This window comes from Onychomys torridus, chromosome 19 (assembly GCF_903995425.1).
Source record: "Onychomys torridus chromosome 19, mOncTor1.1, whole genome shotgun sequence".
Lineage (NCBI taxonomy): Eukaryota > Metazoa > Chordata > Mammalia > Rodentia > Cricetidae > Onychomys > Onychomys torridus.
In genome coordinates, this window is record NC_050461.1 from 26442728 (window position 1) to 26458565 (window position 15838).

Genomic DNA, 15838 nt, shown 5'->3' on the forward strand with positions numbered 1-15838 from the left:
ACGACTAGACACAAACTTCTCTTACCATACACTCACACCTTTTAGGAGAGATGATTCCCCAGGATCTTACTTAGATGGTTACTGTTGTTGTTTGCTGTATCTTAATTGAGGATGTAATCATTTCTCCCTTCATAAAGAAAAAATACCCAAATATCCCTTCTCCACCTTCTTTTCTGCCTCTGGAATCTCTTTTTCAACTCACTGTGTAATGCAATGATAAAGACTTCTTCAGAGAGGAAAACAAAGTTACCCACTGCTAGCATGTCTGGCCTACTTTACCATGGATCAGATTAATGTGGGCCATCCAACTTAATTACACTGGCAACACAAAGTTATATTTAACTAAGCAGAACCACACAGGAGCTGAGAAGCCATGCCTGACACCCCCAGACTGCTTTCACCTCACAGAAAACTTGGGTTTCAGGAACTAACACCACAATCTAAGGCATCTAGCTAGCAGCCTATATCCCAAGCCTTTCATCAGTGGAAATGGGCATCCAAGCAGTTTCAGTAAGGACCAAATCAAGCCTTTTGATCTCAAATCCTATCTGTCCCAAGACCCACCCGGTTTCTCAACCTCTAAATCCAGAAGTTCTCACATCTCTGCAGAGGTGCTGCTTCCAGGAAGTTGATGCAAATCAACACTGCTTTCTTCCTGATATTTCGAAGACCTCCGGGTTTATCTTTCAGGGAGAGTTCAACTTAGTAGTGTTGACTTTCTTGCTGAGCAGGCTTGCTTGCACCGGATCCACACCCACTCTGGTTCTCCAAACAAAGGCGGTAACCACAAAGACTGGGAACTCTGGGAGCGGGTTCCTAGCCGGCGATGCTTGACTGGGCTGGAGCTGCAACTGCATCAGACCATGTCCGGGTACCAAGCCGTGCCAGACGATCCCCAGGAAGTGCAGTGGTATTCATGAGCTGACCTCACCGGACTGGGCTGGAAAGAGGGCGGGATTGGAGGGAGGACAGGAGAGAAGTAACCGGAGTGGTTACTCAAAGAGAAGAGAGAAGGTGAGGATGGGGAGCCGGGGTAGCGGGTGGGAGGCAAGAAGACAAAAAGGCCAGAGCCACGCCCCAGATGGAGAATTGTCAGTCTGGCTCATCAAAATCCTTGCTCCACTCCCATTTCCTGTACTTGGCAGAAGACTCCAAAACCGCTTAAAATCGGATGTATTGGTTTCCTGCAATGCTTTGTCTCGGGTCCGATCAATCTCCATCAATTATTTACTTGAGTTCTTTTCCTTGGGAGGCCCAATGGAGCAGCCTGCACCCTTGGCCTGACCCTCTGGAGGCTCCTGATGCAGCTGAGAGGCGCTGGCGCGCGGCTGGCTGCCGGGAGTTCTCTTTGTTCACTCACTAATTCTCAGTCGATCTCTCCACGCGCGGCTTCTTCCCCACCCCCAGCTCTCGGGCGGAGTCCTGGGATGGCATTTCCGCGAATAGACAATGGTTGTCAGAGCCGCCGTCCCGCAAACAAAGGGTTCTTGCAAAGATACGAAGGAACGACTAATTCAGTGCAAAGCGAGTATGTTTGCTGATGACAGTGAAGTAGCACCACCGAGCACGTTCGCCCTCCTCCACTCACCAAAGGCCAGTTTCTTCAGTGAAAACAAACTGGTAGTTTCTGGGATCCACGTTTTTTTTTTTTTTTTTTTTTAACTCTGGAGTAATAGGAATCAGGAAGAATGTATCTATAAAGTATCAGCTGACAAAGGAGTTAAGAAAAATGTTTCCAGTTTACATTTATCCATATTGTTCCACAGTAATAGTATTCTTAAAATTTAAGGGAAATTTTCTCCTTTTCCTTCTAATTTTATTTTGGAGAGCAGGCTTGAGAGCCTCCTTTCTATCCCTAAAAATCCCCTTGTAAGCTTGCAGGCACGAATATATTAATCTTGCATTAAAAGGACATTTTTAGACGTTCAACCTCTCTTACATTGTTGTGGTGTTTTTGTGCGAGCCGAGCCTTAGATATTTTGCAACAACGTGTCTAGCCTAGCGTTAATTTAGCAGGAGACTTTGTAAGTATAAATCCTGTCTTCAGAGTGAAATGACAATGATTTGAGAGTAATTTGTCACAGTGAAATGAAAACATATTTAGGCCTAGGTAATTTATATCTCCAGTGACATCAAATATGCTATCACAAGGAAATCATTTCGGGCTGTAAAACAGATGCTGTGAACTGGTTTGTGGCCAGTACTGTCCAAGGTGCTGGCGATGTAAAGAAAGTCAAGAAGTCGTCCCTGTGCAGAGAAGGCTCAAACATATTAGAGAAAGTTGAGATAGCTGAGATACTGTTCTTATTCTTGAACATGGGGAAACTGGAAAGGTAGATTCTGTGATATCTATAATGAGACATCCAATCATTGATTTGCATAGTAAAATAGAGCCATAAGTTATTTTGAGTTTATTTTAAAGATTTCTTCATTATGTACCCCAATATAAATTGCAGTACCCTTTTTTGTGTGTCTTTCTTTGTTTTTGAGACAGGTTTCAGTATGTATTCCTGGGTGGCCTGGAGCTCATTATGTGTACCAGGCTGGCCTCAAACATATCTGCCTCCTAAGCACTGGAATTGAACTTGTGGGGCACCAGGCCCAGCCCTCTAAATTGCAACATTCTTGTTTTGTTTTTTGTTTTTTTGAGACAGGGTTTTTCTGTGCAGTTTTGGTGTCTGTCCTGGATCTCACTCTGTAGACCAGGTTGTGAACTCATAGAGATCCGCCTGGCTCTGCCTCTGGAGTGTTGGGATCAAAGATGTGTGCCACCACAGCCTGGCCCGCAACATTCTTAACTGATAGCAAGATCCACATTTCCCATTTAATGAATATTAGAATAATAGGTAAAATACCTCTTAGATCAACCTTTATAAATAAAACCTTGATATAAACATAATCTAAGGACACAAAACACAGTTCTGCTTGTCTGAGAACTAGTGATCAGCTTGGACATCTCCATTTCAGTATTTATTTCCATGTAACCAGTAACTTTTTATTTGGTTAAAGTCTAATAAAATCAATAATGCTTACGTAAGAGTTCATGTGCCCAAAAGGTTCATTTTGTACATTAGGAATATGCAGTCTCAGTGTTGAAAACCATAGCCATATAGGATGCATAGAAACAATATTGACGTGTCTTTACAAAAAAAAAAAAGGTTTTAAATTGAATTGTATTTTGGTTATCCCCTTATTTCCTTGTGAAAATTACACTTCCTGGGGCTGGAGAGAAGACAGAGTTGTTGACGTCACTTGCTGCTCTCATAGAGGACTGAGATTTAGTTTGTGGTGTCCACATCATGTGACAGCTCACAACTGACTGTAAATACAGTGGCAGGGGATTGGATGGCTTCTTCTGATCATACTACACATACACACAGCCTCTTCTGATCATACTACATACACATGGCCTCTTCTGATCATACTACACACACACGGCCTCTTCTGATCATACTACACATACACACAGCTCTTCTGATCATACTACATACACATGACACTCATACATGTATGTAGGCAATACTCATACACAAAAAATAAAAATAAGCAGGTATTTGAAAATATTTAACTTCTTCAATTAAGCAAATGCAGATTTCTTCAGAGTTCAGAAGGCATTATTTTTGCTGTTTTCAGAAGCAGGCTTACTGACTGACCTTTTATTGTTTACTTATAATAATGAATCATATTTTCTATAGCACAGCAAGACAATGGCTCTTCAGTCTAGGGAAGAAAGCTAACCTTTCAACTTTGAAACCCTTAAATACACAGCTTAATATGTGAATCTTCGACTTTTGTGACTTTAACGAGGCCCACATATTTTAAAACTGACTAGCTTTATCTTTTACACTTAGTTGGCCAGACCTTTTCACTTTGTAAACTCAAATCCCCCAAAGAAAATTTTGCCTTCCTCAGGTATAACACAGTAGCATACCTCTAGTCCAGAGAAGTTAAATGAATTTCTCAACTTCATAATCAGAACTCAAAGTTCCATCTTTCATTATCAAGTGTGCTTCTTATTAGTCTCAAACACCCTGCTTGAAATTATCACAACTTAGAAATCTACATGTCTACAGCTGATTTATCCCCTCTCAGCTCAATCTGTCTACCTATGCATAAACTATCTATGTTTGTGGGCAAAGCTATTAATTTACATTCTATGTGAAAAATTTCTGTCCTACAATTCTATTCTACTTTTAGTCCAGAAAAAATTCTAATATTCTTTATTTACTTTCATCTTAATGAAGATACTATTTTATATATTTTCTCAATGAACACCATTTTTTTTCATTACTGTGTCATTTTCCTTTGTTTCAATATCCACTTGTCTTCAAAATACTTTCTTGGTGTGTGTGGTTCTGGGTGTCAACATCAGGCCCTTGTGCATGCCAGCTCTTAATTCTACACTGTGATGAATCTGCAGCTGTTCTTGTAAAAGCTTAGTACTTACCCTTTATTCTTTCTTTTACAATCGCCATCAAACTCCAGACATTCACAATTCTGTTTAGACTTTTACAAATACTTCTTGTAAGTTATAGATGCTCAAGTTGGGTATGGTACTTCACACATGTAATTCCATTGAAGAAAAAGGAATGGCATTATTTCAAAGCTACCCTGGGCTATGTAATGATTTCTATCTAGTCCATCATGGGAGTTAGTGTGAGACCTTGTCTTTGAAAACACACTACACACACACACACACACACACACACACACACACACACACACACCAAGAACAACAATAAAATGATATACTCAATACTTCTAATTTCCGTTTTATTAATTATGTTCCTTATGTCACCAGAGATAGTTATATTCAAACTGAATTCAAGGAAGTGCATCAACTTTATCTGAACCAAAAAATACTTCCTACTAGTTACATTAGAAAATTTAGTTTCTTCCTTTAATGATATAAAGTTGTGTGGTGATATTTTATTTGTGCTGAATTGTGATATTTTGTTTATATGTTAATAAATAAAGTTTTCCTGGAGATCAGAGGTCATAGTGAGCCATGAACAGGTGGTGGTGGCACATACCCTTAATCCGTTCACATGGCAGGCAGTGTATCTGTGTGTTCAAGGACACAGTCAAGTGTGGTGACACACACCTTTAATCCCAGTACCAATCATAGAGACCTGGAGGTCCGTATAGACAGTGATGAGGAAGTGATGTGGCTGGGCTTAGAGCCAATGAGAAGGCAGAACAGGAAGGCAATAAAGGCACAGGTTAGACAGGAAGAGGCTCTCTTGGGAAGCTATGGTGGTGAGGTGGTAAGCTAAGGTTAGTTGGCGGCTGTTGATCTGGTCTCTGTGGCTTGCACCTCTGCATTTGGCTCTGTGTTTCTTATTTAATAAGGTTGTTTAGAAATTCTTCTACAAAGTTGGAATTTGGTAAGAAAATTATTTTAATACTGTTATGAGTATGGAAAGAGAAGAAGAGAGGGAAAGAGAAAAAGAAGAGAACAGAGAAAGCTGTGTACATGCAAGGAAGGAGTGGGATTTTCAAGAGAGAAAAGGGACAAGTAGCTTTTTGTTGGCTTTTATTTTATTAAGAAAAATTTTCATTCAAAGATCCCTCTCTTCCCTCCTTCCATCCCCCCAGGTTCCCTCCATCCTATCCCCCAGCCCCCTCCCCCCAAGAAGGCAAGGCCTCCCATGGAGTGGCACATCCAGTAGAGGCAAGTCCAAGCCCTTCCCCTGCCTCAAGGCTGCACTAGGTGTCCCATCATAGGGGCTCCAAAAATCCTGCTCATGCACCAGAGATGGATTCTAATTCTACTGCCAGGGGGCCCCCAAGCAGGTCAAGCTACGTAACTGTCTCACCACGCAGAGGGTCCAATCTTTTAATTAAGTAGTAACCATTATTGTATACTTATCTTTATTTAAAGGACCTTCTTTAGTCAATTAGAATATAAATTTCTTGGTTTTTGTTTGTTTTTGTTTGTTTGTTTGTTTTTGTCAGGGTCTCACACTATACTCTGCACTGATTAGAACTCATTATAGGCCAGGCTGGCCACCAACTTACAGAGATTCTCCAGCCTTGGTATCTTCACCTGGACATGTGTTCATTAATACATTGTTTAAGTGTACAGGCTGAAAAGGCAAAAATAATTTCAAAAGGGTCAAAGGAACTTTTACTATTTACAAACCGGAAGGTGGTCAGGGAACCAGTTCTGAGTGTGAACATAGCTCCTGATACTGCTTGTGGGTTTTTTTTTTTTTCAAAAACTCACAAGTTTACAGATGAGTAAAAAAAAAAAAAAAAAAAAAAAAAAGGCAAATGCAAAGATTATGTGTATTTTAGCCATTAGCAAAATTCATTTTAGCATGCTTCATTAGTTGTTTTTTTTAAGATTTATTTATTTATTATGTATACAACATGTATGTCCTCAGTGCTCTTAACCTCTGAGCCATCTCTCCAACCCCCCCCCCCCCTTTTTTTTTTGGTTTTTCGAGACAGGGTTTCTCTGTGTAGCTTTACACCTTTCCTGGAACTCACTTGGTAGCCAGGCTGGCCTCGAACTCACAGAGATCCTCTTGCCTCTGCCTCCCGAATGCTGGGATTAAAGGTGTGCACCACCACCGCCTGGTCATTAGTTGTTTTAATACCCTTTTTAAACTGTCTTTTTACAAGGAGAGGTGTAGAATACTGTTTCTGGGCAGGCAGTCTTCATAGTGTTGTTGTTGTTAAATGTCTCAAAATTCTTGACACTCAACCTCTGAGAGATAAACATGATCCCAGAAGTGGGGGTGTCTTTTCCTTTTGAAAGTTCCCTTTATCTTCTTGGTCTTTCAATCCTGCCAGTGCCTATTTCTAAGACTTTGGTGCATGACTTTGAGGATTGGTGATGTTGGTCGAAGTCCTGACATCTGAAGCTTCAACACTGCAAACAAAACTGTATGCCTTACCTGTCCAGAGATGGAAGCCTTGGCCTCTCCTAAGGGGGAACATGAGATGGTCTTAGTTTCAAGACTGGGGGAGATGTTATTTGAATGTCAATCTCAAAGAAAATATGGCCTTACTTTAGACACCAAACTGCATAAACTAGGATATAGCAGATTTGGTCTGCCCAACCCTAAAGTTAGCACCAAGACCATTTTTCCACCATGATGTGCCTGATAACCATGATTTTACCAAGTCATTCACTTCTACTGCAGACTCTGGCATAGATGTAATTTGGTTTTACAAACTCAGAAAATTGAAGAATACATTGGTCAGTTGTTAGGTGTGTGTGCAAAGCATTCCACTTTAATAATGGCAAATGTTCCCTTTTGTTCTTCTGTCAAAACACCAAGAGACATCTTTGTAGTATGCCTATGCTCATCATCTTTACCTTTGAGATTAAGAGTGAGATCATTTGGGTAGTTCTGAGTCAGAGAATTCAAGACATGATTCCTATAAAGAATGCTAGCAAGAGAATCAGATATAGTTCATCATGAGCGGTTATATACATCGACCATCAGCAATCTTTCCAGAGACAGGCTACCCCAATGAAGCTGAAGTCTTGATACATGGTATGGAAAGACATTTCATAGCAAAGTTGGAAGTCATTAAGTAAAAGATTTTAATATAAATTTAAGCATGGGAGGTGGGGAAGAGGAGATTGTCAAGAGAATGGACCACTGTCTCTTTTAGACATACTGCACACATTCTTTCTGCTTTTGTATCCTCTTTCTTGTCATTCCCTGTCGTCATCAGCTTCCTCCTTTGTTGTCCCAATTTTGCTCATGTTTTAAAGTTTAGTTCAAATTTATTTATTTTTGTCATATGTATTTAGTCTATTGTGATAGCTGATCTTGGATGTCACCTGGGCTGGATCTGAGATCAACTAACAGATGAGCCATGGGACACACCTGTGAGGGATTTTCTTGATCAGGTTATTTGAAGTAGAATGACCAACCCTGAATTCGAGTAGCACCTTGTGGGAGCAGCCCAGATAAAAGGAGGTCTAAAAAGAAAGCTTTATGCTTCCTGCCTCCTTGTCTTCAACCTCAGCTAATCGTTCATATACACGATTGTTGCTATCGCTGTAACTGCCAAGGCCACGGGCATCAGTACTGATGTCGTGCAGTTAACACTCCTTTGCTGGGATTAGAACCCAGGCTCTTTGGGCTTCTACTGTGGACTGAGGACCAATGGATCTCTAAGAATGCACCAGGCTTTGCATGCCAGGTTGAGACTACTGTAGCATTCAATCTTGTGGACTGAACCGCTACCAGAGTCTCAGCCTTTCTGATGTAAAGACAGCCATTGTTGGACATTCCAGATCAGATTGTAAGCCAGTTGAATAAGTTCCCCTTTAAAATATATTCATTCTGTACGTTGTGTTCCTCTAGAGAATCCTGACTAATACAGATGTTTAACTACATTTTCTGAGCCTCCAAGTTGTTTTTTTTTTTTACAAATGCCTTTTAGTTATATTTCCATACATATCACATATATTGCGCTCTCTCTCTCTCTCTCTCTCTCTCTCTCTCTCTCTCTCTCTCTGTCTGTGTGTGTGTGTGTGTGTGTGTGTGTGTGTGTGTGCATGTGCTCAGGATAGGAGAGGGGATAGGTTGAGGTTAGGTCAATTAGGTTTTGAAAGAAGTCTCATCTAAACCTGGGCAGCATGGACATAACATCAGCTAGGTGGCCAGCTAGCTCATTTCCTCTTCCCCGGCACTTTTTATGTGAATTCTGCTGGCTGAATCCAGGTTTTCATAATTGCATGGCCAGCATATTTCTTGCTGTAGTTTTGTAAAATGATTCAGGAAGTTCTTATCACAGTGCATGGAACACGATGCATGGAATCAGTAGTCAGAACTATCGATAAGTGATGACTACAGTGTGGACAGCACCGTAAGCTGCCGAGAGATATTAGCTATTGTTTTTTACTGTGAATACTACTATGTTTCTTTAGACAAGTTGTCCATTCCTAAATTTCTATAGAATTAATGCTATGCAGACAGAAGCAGACATTGTACTATAGAGTGTTTTATGATTGTCCATCTATATGGTAAATATCTTAAGGTAAAATTTTCTCCAGAAAAGAGTGGGATATCTGGAAGCTGATAAATATATGCAAGTTCCTTAGAAGGGTCCTACTAGAAAAAGGCTGTTGTGCTGGGATTTAGTCTCTTTCTTTCAAGAGTACTTTAGCTGGGAGTTGTGTCATTGTCCTAACCTTTACTGGTATGTGTATGAGGTCACACATCAAATTTGTTCTCTGGACTACACTTTAGATGATAATGAATCACAATGTCCTTGAGCTGTAGACACCGTGATTCATCTCTCTACTTCTAAGTAGGCTACTCAAATTGTATTATGCATGGAATTCAGCATGTCTGTGGACATCTCAATAAAGGCTCTTCTTTGAGTAAATGTACAGTTTGTCCTTGTTGTTACTTTCTTTTTGAGACAGGTTCTCATGTGGCTCATCCTGGCCTTAAATGTGATATGCTGTCAAGAATGACGCTGAAGTCCTGATCCTCCTGCCTCTATCTCCCAAGTGCTCGGATTATAGACTGTGCCACCACACGTAGATAAAGATGTCACTTTGTTGTTACTTATTTGTAGTAAAAAATGACTTTGAAATCCTGATCCTCCTGCCTCCCAACTCCCAAGTGCCAGGATTATACACTACACTTAGATAAATGTTGGATTTTCGTAGTTACTTGTTTTGTTATCTGTTTGTTTGTTAAGAAGAATCTCACTCTGTAATCCAGGTTAGACTCAGACTCATGAGCTTCTTGCTTCAGGATTCCAAATTCTGAATTACAGACATGCAGCACCATGTTGGATTCATGCGTGATGCGACTTAACAGTATGACTTAACCTTTTAGTTTAACGCACATCTTGAATTAAGACAACGAACTGCTACAGTACCATGAACACCTTAATTGCTCATGCTCTTGCCCCTGTCTATGCTTGCAGTTGGGTCTAACACAAGCAAATAATGCATTGCTTCTGTAAATGTTTATAAACATTAACTTTGGTAGTTCAGCACTATGTTTAACCATTCACTGTAGCCAAAATATGGATGAACTACTAGTTTCAACTCAACCTCATCTTTAACCTGTCTTCATTTTAGTGGAAGATGTCAACAAATCCAGTATTTGTTTTATAAATTTTATATATATATATATATATATATATATATATTTATTATTTATATATTTACATAAATTATATATATATATATATATTTATGATCACCATTAACTTTTCCTCTGCTATTAGTAGATTACTAATTCACAGCTGGCAGATTCACTGTGTAAGTATTTTAATGACCCTTGTCTCACCTTCTCTGCTTTCTCTTGCAGCTTTTGGCATCCATGAATAATTAATGTGCTTTAAAATGAGCACAACAGACCGAGAAGAGCAACATCATGAATTACTTCATCTCTCACTGGGAAATTTTGGTACCTGATTTGCATTTATAGTTGCCGTATTTTGAAAATAAAATGACATAAGTCTCCTTTCCTAGACACAAGCTAGCTAAGATTATACTGTAAATCGATATGCCAATCGTATATACATGTATACTTGACATATATATATATATATATATATATATATATATACATATACATATACTCAATATTATATGTCATAAGATGAAATGGTGCTAAAGTCAATGGATCAATTTATGAAAATAAAAGAAATGTATTCATGGTATAACATCATAAGCTGGGTAGAGATGCACATCTATAATTTCAACTCTTATAAGCTTGAGGCAGGAGGATTGCCATGAGTTAAAGACAAGCCTGAACTTCATTGGGAAGCAGGTCACCCTAGACTACAGAGTTGGAACTTGGCTTAAAACAACTCCAAAAAAAGTTCTAAAATTTATTTGACACTAGGTTGTGGCTTCATGTGGAAGGTAAAAATTTAAACGAGAAAAGGGATCAGGAGGGTGCATTTCCCCATCTCCTCTACTGTACTTCAAAAGTGATTTAAAAAGTACGATCAAACTTAATGATGACATGAAAATGGAGCAAGAAGAAATTTTACGTAACTGGTAGAATTATAAACTAATGCAATCACTTTAATAAACAGCATAGTTTATGCAGAAATATTGAAACTACCAGTTTCCACATCTGGTACTCTCTCTTTAATCACGAGGATAAAATTTCTTTTATATTTACCCAGATATATGCTTGTAATATAAAAACCCTCAAAGTTAAATGAATAATAAAATTTTAATATGTTCACCCAATATAATACAATAGAACAGTGGAAATAAATGAATATCTATAAACAATGTGATTATAGTGCTAAGCAAAATGAATAAATCACAAAACAAATGGCTAAAGAATTTAAGCATGTAAGGATTTCCACATCAGAAACTAAGCAATATATTACTAAGGATATATGCATAGAAATTAAATCAGAAAAAAATAAGAAAAGTATAACAAAGTTTTGACTAATGATTAATGAATCAGTGAGGTATTTCAGGGTTAGAGTAAGCTTTAGGTACAAATGGCTTGGCTGCATTTCAGTCCTCAACCATATCCCTATTTATTTTTTTCCTCCAAAATGTACTTTCATTTGTGTTGGCTTCTAATTCAGAAAGTTCCATGATTTTAAAGGAACTACTTGTGTGACCAGAGTTAGCAAATCTTGGGGAATAGGTATTCAATTTCTTAGTACCTCACTACTCTCATCAGTCAACATTAAGTCATACGTCTCTTCTTGCACAGATTGTGGGACTGCGCAAATGTCACTCCTAGATCTGTGATGTGGCTGAGCTGAAGGTCATTAGTAAGAAACATCTCTCCAGTCAATACAAATATGATGGAAAACTGATGGTTTTCCAAAGCAAAGTTAGGTCTGAAACCAAAAGAAAGGGAAGCAATGTTGAGATGCCCAAACAATAGACAGTCTCATGGCTTAAATAAATAAATAAATAGATAGATAGATAGATAGATAAATAAATAAATAAATAAAAAGTAGCTCTGTTTTTCAACAAAAGGCCAAACAAACCTTAAGCAATGGTTAATAGCATGAGCATCTCTACAATGCAGAGTTGAAAACTGACCAGAACTTACCACGTGGAAGGAAAGACAACTGTGTATGGCATGCTGCCATGTTACTCTTAGTATACTTTGAAAACTCTTAAGTTGAAGCAAGTTATGGGAACGGTTCACACAATATCATTATAGAGAAAGATCAGACCTAATGGGAAATTCAACAGACTCTAGAATTCTCACTACTTATGAGGCTTATAATAATATCATATAAAACAGAGAGCTTGGTGCTCTCAGGCAACACAAGTGAATTATGAGATGGACTTGGGCTACTGGTTTAGGTTCAGAGAGGTTGACTTAGTGCAACCACTACAGACCCAGGGAGTGCACAGAGCATACTGGTAAATAGGCAGACCCCAAATACTTTCAGGAAGAGGGCGAGTGTCTCGCCTGTCGCTTGGTGAGACGGCCAGGACTATCTGAACATAGACTTTTGGGTTTCTCCAGCGTTTGTTTACATGGAGCAGGAACAGGAAGTGAGAGTGCGGAGAAAGGAAGGAAGAAATGAAGGAATGAATGAGGGGAAGGGAAGGAAACTGACCGTGAAGTTCAAAATTTCACCCTAGATCCCAGAAATGTGATTCCAAACTACTGACTTATTCAGGGTACAGTTGCATGTATAGCAAGGTATTTTTATGTCTGAGTTCTTAGAGTTATGCTATGTAGAAATGGTAAATGCCATAGCTCAAAATTTAAAGTTTAACTTCTTTTGGTAACAATATTGCCATCAGTTGGCTGGGATCTGTTTGCTCTGCTGGGGTAGGTGTCATGGATAGGTAGGCAGAATGTCTTCCAGTACTGACACATGAGTACATAGCACCTTTTTATAAACCATGCTCTGCATCTTGTGTAGAGCTTAACATTGTAAGTCCAGGATGACCTTGAACATGCAATCCAACGTGTTAGCATTGCAAGTGTGCATCATCAGGCCTGACTAACCCTTGGCTTCTGAGAGCTGCCAGCAGCAGTGGCAGACAGCTCCTAGCAGCATCAGGTGGCACCTCTATCCCAGATCTCCTGGAAGTCTGGGGTACTAGGAACAGTTTGCTCTGTTGTCACAGGGACAGCATGAGAAGTACATGCCCACAAAGTATGCTCAACAGCCTTGCTTACACAGTCAGTAAAAGGATGTTTGTATCAGAACAGATCTTCACAAAAATGAGGGATTGCATTCATGCCGATGTAGCATTGTCCATCTTGCACTAGTCCCGTCAATCCTTCTGGCCGGCCATCTTCTCTTTGGGGTAGAAATGATAGCAAAGTTGTGGTTCTTTGAATGAGAATGTCTTTCACAGGCTCCTCTGTTTGAATACTATGCCCCAGTTGGTGGAACTATTTATGAAGGATTAGGAGGTGTGGTCTGGTTGGAGGGGTTGTGTCATTGGAGGTGGCTTTGGGGTTTCAAAAGACTTGCACTGTTTCCAGTCTTCCTCTGCTTCCTACTTGTGGCTCCAGATGTGAGCTCACAGCTGTTCTTGCAGCAGCAACACCTTTACCCCATTGTCATGGACTCTATCTAACCCTCTGAAACCATCAGATCCTAATTAAATGCTTTCTTTTATAGGTTGACTTGATCATGGCATTTTGGCATTACAAATGAAAAGTAACTGAAAGCAGGGTCATCTAAATTTCACCAAGATGTGTGAAGACAAAATTCAGCTCTAATTGTCAAAAGTAATGGTAGCTGGGGACACAATTTCCAGAGTTGGCATTGCTTTAACAGCAAGACGTTGTTGTCCTGTGGCTTCCTTATGGCTTTCTTAGAGCATTCACAACATCAGGTAGTGTCACAAGGGTAGTCTGGTTAACTGCTTGACTGACTGCTCAATGCAATTAAGTCACCCAAGTAGAAATTCTCAGATGTCAAGGAGGGAGTCAAATCACCCTACACTCCTAACATCTTTGCATATTTATAAGAAAACAGACATTTGAAGGTGTGCTTACAAGAAGAACATTATAATTAGCATTCATGATAATTTAAACAGTGTCTTAATAATGCTTAATGCCCACCCTGATGCTCTGGATAACTGGAGCCTCCAATCTCTCTCAGCAGGATTGTTGTTCTGGTCAAAATCATCACATCCTGAGAGATCAAAGTCCAAATGGAAAGGAAGTGGATTGAAGATTTTTGTTATGTTTGTTTTTGGTAATATTTATGTGTGTATGTGTGTGTGTGTGTGTGTGTGTGTAAGAGAGAGAGAGAGAGAAAGAGAGAGAGACAGACAGAGACACAGAGAGAGATATGCATGTGTAAGTCAGAAGATAACTTGCAAGGGCAGATTCTCTCCTTCAGCCATGTGGGTCCCAGGGACACATCTCAGGTGGGCAGGCTTGGAAGCAAACACCTTTACCCACTGAACCATCTTACCAACCCTGATGGGAAGTTCTTAATAGGTAGATTAATCTTTTATAAAGTCATAATTTTATTGGTACCAAGATTATTTCTGAGTGGATATGAAACATCTTTTAGTCATGCCTTTAAGAAAGGGATCATGATACATAATTGTAATCACATTTCTATGCCTTGGATTTGAAACAAAATGAAGCCAAATTATGCACTGTGGATAAAAGAGAAGTTAAGTTCCTTTTTGGTGGGAAAAGTTTAGAGACATTAATGAGGCATAAGTAATTCCTATATGTGTGATTATCAAACTATTTTAAAATACAGAAGCATTTATACTAAAGATTTTAAATTGACCTTCTGACTTCTCTTTGCTTCATTTTACAACACAAAAGTGACCATTGTTGAGTTTAGGATGTTTATTTCTTATGAATTTGCATTGAAAATATATAGTACTTAAAACAACATGTCATTATGCCATATGTTTAATTCTGATTCGTGCTTTATTCAAGCTAAACTGAGCTGTGTAGCTGGAGTTTTCTCTCTGGGTCCCGCCAAGCCCTGGCAGTCCAACAACCCACTTATAAAATAAACACACAGATGCTTATATTACTTATAAACTTTATAGCTGTGGCAGGCTTCTTGCTAACTGTTCTTATATCTTAAATCAACCCATTTCTATTCATCTATAAGTTGCCACGTGGCTCATAGCTTACCAGTACCTTACATCTCGCTTGTCATGGCAGCAGCAGCCAGCAGTGTCTCTCTGCCTCAGCCTTCCACTTCCCAGAATTCTCTTCTCTGCTTGTTCTGCCTATACTTCCTGCTTGGTTACTGGCCAATCAGTGTTTTATTTATTAACCAATCAGAACAACACATTTGACATACAGAACATCCCACAGCACTTCCCCTTTTCTTTTTTTCAAAAAGGAAGATTTTAACTTTCACATAGTAAAATTACAGATAACAAAACAATTATCAAGTAAGAATTACAGTTATAAAATCTTGTCTATTTATAATAACTAGTCTATTTGGAAAAATTAAAGAACATATCCTATCTATCTTATATTTGTGAGTCTAAGGTTCCATATCTAACTTATCTTTTATCATAACTAAGAAAAATTATAACTATCTCTGGTCTTCAACTACATCAAAGACCTCAGAAGGATGCAATACTACCTGAGAAATGGGAGAAGGATGCAAGCAACTTTCGGGAGTCTTGCAAGAGTAGACAGACAGTTGGAAGCCTGGAAAGTCATCCAAAGTTCTTCTGTAAAGTTGAGGCATCTGTCTTCAGCCCATAGGCATAGACTCTCTCAGTCACTTTTCTCTGTCCTGTAGAATATCTGGCAGTTTCCTCTGCAAAGCAGGAACCTGAAGGACCATTTTGCCAAGCAAAGTTCAGTGGTCACCTTCCTATGGTCCTGCATGTCCAGTCGATCCATCAGTCCAGGCAAGAACAGTTTCTTGCCCAAATAGCTATTTTTTG

The 15838-nt window shown here is 39.2% G+C and overlaps 1 protein-coding gene across 2 annotated transcripts in view; it reads right to left on the reverse strand.

Moving 5' to 3' along the window:
• The window catches only part of Soga3 (SOGA family member 3), a 54345-nt gene extending 52959 nt beyond the window's left edge, over positions 1 to 1386 (reverse strand). Inside the window, exon 1 of one of the 2 annotated variants that reach the window (XM_036168775.1) lies at positions 600 to 1386. The gene's annotated coding sequence lies outside the window, so the exon portion shown is untranslated. Of the gene's footprint in view, positions 1 to 564 lie in introns of both variants that reach the window. The other variant, XM_036168774.1, reaches the window with a different exon arrangement.
• Positions 1387 to 15838: the final 14452 nt, after the last annotated feature.